The sequence below is a fragment of the Ovis canadensis genome, chromosome 6 (assembly GCF_042477335.2).
Source record: "Ovis canadensis isolate MfBH-ARS-UI-01 breed Bighorn chromosome 6, ARS-UI_OviCan_v2, whole genome shotgun sequence".
NCBI classification, from domain to species: domain Eukaryota; kingdom Metazoa; phylum Chordata; class Mammalia; order Artiodactyla; family Bovidae; genus Ovis; species Ovis canadensis.
Window position 1 is genome coordinate 9,861,458 of NC_091250.1, and position 6,600 is coordinate 9,868,057.

The window sequence follows — 6,600 nt, forward strand, 5'->3', positions numbered from 1 at the left end:
GGCCCACGTGATTTCCGGGTGGGGCCCACGTGATTTCCGTGTGGGGCCCACGTGATTTCCGGGTGGGGCCCACGTGATTTCCGGGTGGGGCCCACGTGATTTCCCCGTGGGGCCCACGTGATTTCCCCGTGGGGGCCACGTGATTTCCGGGTGGGCCCCACGTGATTTCCGGGTGGGGCCCACGTGATTTCCCCGTGGGGCCCACGTGATTTCCGGGTGGGGCCCACGTGATTTCCGGGTTGGGCCCACGTAATTTCCGGGTGGGGCCCACATGATTTCCGGGTGGGGCCCACGTGATTTCCGGGTGGGGCCCACGTGATTTCCGGGTGGGCCCACGTGATTTCCCCGTGGGGCCCACGTGATTTCCGGGTGGGGCCCACGTGATTTCCCCGTGGGGCCCACGTGATTTCCGGGTGGGGCCCACGTGATTTCCGGGTGGGGCCCACGTGATTTCCGGGTGGGGCCCACGTGATTTCCGGGTGGGGCCCACGTGATTTCCGGGTTGGGCCCACGTGATTTCCCTGTGGGGCCCATGTGATTTCCGGGTGGGCCCCACGTGATTTCCGGGTGGGGCCCACGTGATTTCCCCGTGGGGCCCACGTGATTTCCGGGTGGGGCCCACGTGATTTCCGGGTGGGGCCCACGTGATTTCCGGGTGGGGCCCACGTGATTTCCGGGTGGGGCCCACGTGATTTCCCCGTGGGGCCCACGTGATTTCCCCGTGGGGCCCACGTGATTTCCGGGTGGGGCCCACGTGATTTCCGGGTGGGGCCCACGTGATTTCCGGGTGGGGCCCACGTGATTTCCCCGTGGGGCCCACGTGATTTCCGGGTGGGGCCCACGTGATTTCCGGGTGGGGCCCACGTGATTTCCGGGTGGGGCCCACGTGATTTCCCCGTGGGGCCCACGTGATTTCCGGGTGGGGCCCACGTGATTTCCGGGTGGGGCCCACGTGATTTCCCCGTGGGGCCCACGTGATTTCCGGGTGGGGCCCACGTGATTTCCCCGTGGGGCCCACGTGATTTCCGGTTGGGGCCCACGTGATTTCCGGGTGGGGCCCACGTGATTTCCGGGTGGGGCCCACGTGATTTCAGGGTGGGGCCCACGTGATTTCCGGGTGGGGCCCACGTGATTTCCGGGTGGGGCCCACGTGATTTCCGGGTGGGGACCACGTGATTTCCCCGTGGGGCCCACGTGATTTCCGGTTGGGGCCCACGTGATTTCCGGGTGGGCCCCACGTGATTTCCGGGTGGGGCCCACGTGATTTCCGGGTGGGGCCCACGTGATTTCCGGGTGGGGCCCACGTGATTTCCCCGTGGGGCCCACGTGATTTCCGGGTGGGGCGCACGTGATTTCCGGGTGGGGACCACGTGATTTCCGGGTGGGGCCCACGTGATTTCCGGGTGGGGCCCACGTGATTTCAGGGTGGGGCCCACGTGATTTCCGGGTGGGGCCCACGTGATTTCCGGGTGGGGCCCACGTGATTTCCCCGTGGGGCCCACGTGATTTCCGGGTGGGGCCCACGTGATTTCCGGGTGGGGCCCACGTGATTTCCGGGTGGGGCCCACGTGATTTCCGGGTGGGGCCCACGTGATTTCCGGGTGGGGCCCACGTGATTTCCGGGAGGGGCCCACGTGATTTCCCCGTGGGGCCCACGTGATTTCCCCGTGGGGCCTACGTGATTTCCCCGTGGGGCCCACGTGATTTCCGGGTGGGGCCCACGTGATTTCCGGGTGGGGCCCACGTGATTTCCGGGTGGGGCCCACGTGATTTCCGGGTGGGGCCCAAGTGATTTCCCCGTGGGGCCCACGTGATTTCCGGGTGGGGCCCACGTGATTTCCCCGTGGGGCCCACGTGATTTCCGGGTGGGCCCCACGTGATTTCTGTGTGGGGCCCACGTGATTTCCCCGTGGGGCCCACGTGATTTCCCCGTGGGGCCCACGTGATTTCCCCGTGGGGCCCACGTGATTTCCGGGTGGGGCCCACGTGATTTCCCCGTGGGGCCCACGTGATTTCCGGGTGGGGCCCACGTGATTTCCGGGAGGGGCCCACGTGATTTCCGGGTGGGGCCCACGTGATTTCCCCGAGGGGCCCACGTGATTTCCCCTTGGGGCCCACGTGATTTCCGGGTGGGGCCCACGTGATTTCCGGGTGGGGCCCACGTGATTTCCGGGTGGGGCCCACGTGATTTCCCCGTGGGGCCCACGTGATTTCCGGGTGGGCCCCACGTGATTTCCGGGTGGGCCCCACGTGATTTCCGGGTGGGGCCCACGTGATTTCCGGGTGGGGCCCACGTGATTTCCCCGTGGGGCCCACGTGATTTCCGGGTGGGGCGCACGTGATTTCCGGGTGGGGACCACGTGATTTCCGGGTGGGGCCCACGTGATTTCCGGGTGGGGCCCACGTGATTTCCGGGTGGGGCCCACGTGATTTCCCCGTGGGGCCCACGTGATTTCCGGGTGGGGCCCACATGATTTCCCCGTGGGGCCCACGTGATTTCCGGGTGGGGCCCACGTGATTTCCCCTGGGGCCCACGTGATTTCCGGGTGGGGCCCACGTGATTTCCCCGTGGGACCCACGTGATTTCCGGGTGGGGCCCACGTGATTTCCCCGTGGGGCCCACGTGATTTCCGGGTGGGGCCGACGTGATTTCCGGGTGGGGCCCACGTGATTTCCCCGTGGGGCCCACGTGATTTCCGGGTGGGGCCCACGTGATTTCCGGGTGGGGCCCACGTGATTTCCCCGTGGGGCCCACGTGATTTCCCCGTGGGGGCCACGTGATTTCCGGGTGGGCCCCACGTGATTTCCGGGTGGGGCCCACGTGATTTCCCCGTGGGGCCCAGGTGATTTCCGGGTGGGGCCCACGTGATTTCCGGGTTGGGCCCACGTAATTTCCGGGTGGGGCCCACATGATTTCAGGGTGGGGCCCACGTGATTTCCGGGTGGGGCCCACGTGATTTCCGGGTGGGCCCACGTGATTTCCCCGTGGGGCCCACGTGATTTCCGGGTGGGGCCCACGTGATTTCCGGGTTGGGCCCACGTGATTTCCCCGTGGGGCCCATGTGATTTCCGGGTGGGCCCCACGTGATTTCCGGGTGGGGCCCACGTGATTTCCCCGTGGGGCCCACGTGATTTCCGGGTGGGGCCCACGTGATTTCCCCGTGGGGCCCACGTGATTTCCCCGTGGGGCCCACGTGATTTCCCCGTGGGGCCCACGTGATTTCCGGGTGGGGCCCACGTGATTTCCGGGTGGGGCCCACGTGATTTCCGGGTGGGGCCCACGTGATTTCCCCGTGGGGCCCACGTGATTTCCCCGTGGGGCCCACGTGATTTTCGGGTGGGGCCCACGTGATTTCCGGGTGGGGCCCACGTGATTTCAGGGTGGGGCCCACGAGATTTCAGGGTGGGGCCCACGTGATTTCCGTGTGGGGCCCACGGGATTTCCGGGTGGGGCCCACGTGATTTCCGGGTGGGGCCCACGTGATTTCCGGGTGGGCCCCACGTGATTTCCGGGTGGGGCCCATGTGATTTCCCCGTGGGGCCCACGTGATTTCCGGGTGGGGCTCACGTGATTTCCCCGTGGGGCTCACGTGATTTCCGGGTGGGGCCCACGTGATTTCCGGGTGGGGCCCACGTGATTTCCGGGTGGGGCCCACGTGATTTCCGGGTGGGGCCCACGTGATTTCCGGGTGGGGCCCACGTGATTTCCGGGTGGGGCCCACGTGATTTCCGGGTGGGGCCCACGTGATTTCCGGGTGGGGCCCACGTGATTTCCCGGTGGGGCCCACGTGATTTCCCCGAGGGGCCCACGTGATTTCCCCTTGGGGCCCACGTGATTTCCGGGTGGGGCCCACGTGATTTCCGGGTGGGGCCCACGTGATTTCCGGGTGGGGCCCACGTGATTTCCCCGTGGGGCCCATGTGATTTCCGGGTGGGCCCCACGTGATTTCCGGGTGGGCCCCACGTGATTTCCGTGTGGGGCCCACGTGATTTCCCCGTGGGGCCCACGTGATTTCCGGGTGGGGCCCACGTGATTTCCGGGAGGGGCCCACGTGATTTCCGGGTGGGGCCCACGTGATTTCCCCGTGGGGCCCACGTGATTTCCCCGTGGGGCCCACGTGATTTCCGGGTGGGGCCCACGTGATTTCAGGGTGGGGCCCACGTGATTTCCGGGTGGGGCCCACGTGATTTCCGGGAGGGGCCCACGTGATTTCCGGGTGGGGCCCACGTGATTTCCCCGTGGGGCCCACGTGATTTCCGGGTGGGGCCCACGTGATTTCCGGGTGGGGCCCACGTGATTTCCCCGTGGGGCCCACGTGATTTCCGCGTGGGCCCCACGTGATTTCCGGGTGGGGCCCACGTGATTTCCGGGTGGGGCCCACGTGATTTCCGGGTGGGGCCCACGTGATTTCCGGGTGGGGCCCACGTGATTTCCGGGTGGGGCCCACGTGATTTCCGGGTGGGGCCCACGTGATTTCCGTGTGGGCCCCACGTGATTTCCGGGTGGGGCCCACGTGATTTCCGGGTGGGGCCCACGTGATTTCCCCGTGGGGCCCACGTGATTTCCAGGTGGGGGCCACGTGATTTCCGGGTGGGCCCCACGTGATTTCCGGTTGGGGCCCACGTGATTTCCCCGTGGGGCCCACGTGATTTCCGGGTGGGGCCCACGTGATTTCCGGGTTGGGCCCACGTGATTTCCGGGTGGGGCCCACATGATTTCCGGGTGGGGCCCACGTGATTTCCGGGTGGGGCTCACGTGATTTCCGGGTGGGCCCACGTGATTTCCCCGTGGGGCCCACGTGATTTCCGGGTGGGGCCCACGTGATTTCCCCGTGGGGCCCACGTGATTTCCGGGTGGGGCCCACGTGATTTCCGGGTGGGGCCCACGTGATTTCCGAGTGGGGCCCATGTGATTTCCGGGTGGGGCCCACGTGATTTCCGGGTGGGGCCCACGTGATTTCCCCGTGGGGCCCACGTGATTTCCGGGTGGGGCGCACGTGATTTCCGGGTGGGGACCACGTGATTTCCGGGTGGGGCCCACGTAATTTCCGGCTGGGGCCCACGTGATTTCCTGGTGGGGCCCACGTGATTTCCCCGTGGGGCCCACGTGATTTCCGGGTGGGGCCCACGTGATTTCCCCGTGGGGCCCACGTGATTTCCCCGTGGGGCCCACGTGATTTCCCCGTGGGGCCCACGTGATTTCCGGGTGGGGCCCACGTGATTTCCGGGTGGGGCCCACGTGATTTCCGGGTGGGGCCCACGTGATTTCCCCGTGGGGCCCACGTGATTTTCGGGTGGGGCCCACGTGATTTCCGGGTGGGGCCCACGTGATTTCAGGGTGGGGCCCACGAGATTTCAGGGTGGGGCCCACGTGATTTCCGTGTGGGGCCCACGTGATTTCCGGGTGGGGCCCACGTGATTTCCGGGTGGGGCCCACGTGATTTCCGGGTGGGCCCCACGTGATTTCCGGGTGGGGCCCACGTGATTTCCCCGTGGGGCCCACGTGATTTCCGGGTGGGGCTCACGTGATTTCCCCGTGGGGCCCACGTGATTTCCGGGTGGGGCCCACGTGATTTCTGGGTGGGGCCCACGTGATTTCCGGGTGGGGCCCACGTGATTTCCGGGTGGGGCCCACGTGATTTCCCCGTGGGGCCCACGTGATTTCCGGGTGGGGCCCACGTGATTTCCCCGTGGGGCCCACGTGATTTCCGGGTGGGGCCCACGTGATTTCCCCGTGGGGCCCACGTGATTTCCGGGTGGGGCCCACGTGATTTCCGGGTGGGGCCCACGTGATTTCCCCGTGGGGCCCACGTGATTTCCGGGTGGGGCCCACGTGATTTCCGGGTGGGACCCACGTGATTTCCGGGTGGGGCCCACGTGATTTCCGGGTGGGGCCCACGTGATTTCAGGGTGGGGCCCACGAGATTTCCGGGTGGGGCCCACGTGATTTCCGGGTGGGGCCCACGTGATTTCCGGGTGGGGCCCACGTGATTTCCGGGTGGGGCCCACGTGATTTCCGGGTGGGCCCCACGTGATTTCCGTGTGGGGCCCACGTGATTTCCGGGTGGGGCCCACGTGATTTCCGGGTGGGGCCCACGTGATTTCCGGGTGGGGCCCACGTGATTTCCGGGTGGGGCCCACGTGATTTCCGGGTGGGGCCCACGTGATTTCCGGGTGGGGCCCACGTGATTTCCGGGTGGGGCCCACGTGATTTCCCCGTGGGGCCCACGTGATATCCCCGTGGGGCCCACGTGATTTCCGGCTGGGGCCCACGTGATTTCCGGGTGGGGCCCACGTGATTTCCGGGTGGGGCCCACGTGATTTCCGGGTGGGGCCCACGTGATTTCCGGGTGGGACCCACGTGATTTCCCCGTGGGGCCCACGTGATTTCCGGGTGGGGCCCACGTGATTTCCGGGTGGGGCCCACGAGATTTCCCCGTGGGGCCCACGTGATTTCCCCGTGGGGCCCACGTGATTTCCGGGTGGGCCCCACGTGATTTCCGGGTGGGGCCCACGTGATTTCCGGGTGGGGCCCACGTGATTTCCGGGTGGGGCCCACGTGATTTCCGGGTGGGGCCCACGTGATTTCCGGGTGGGGCC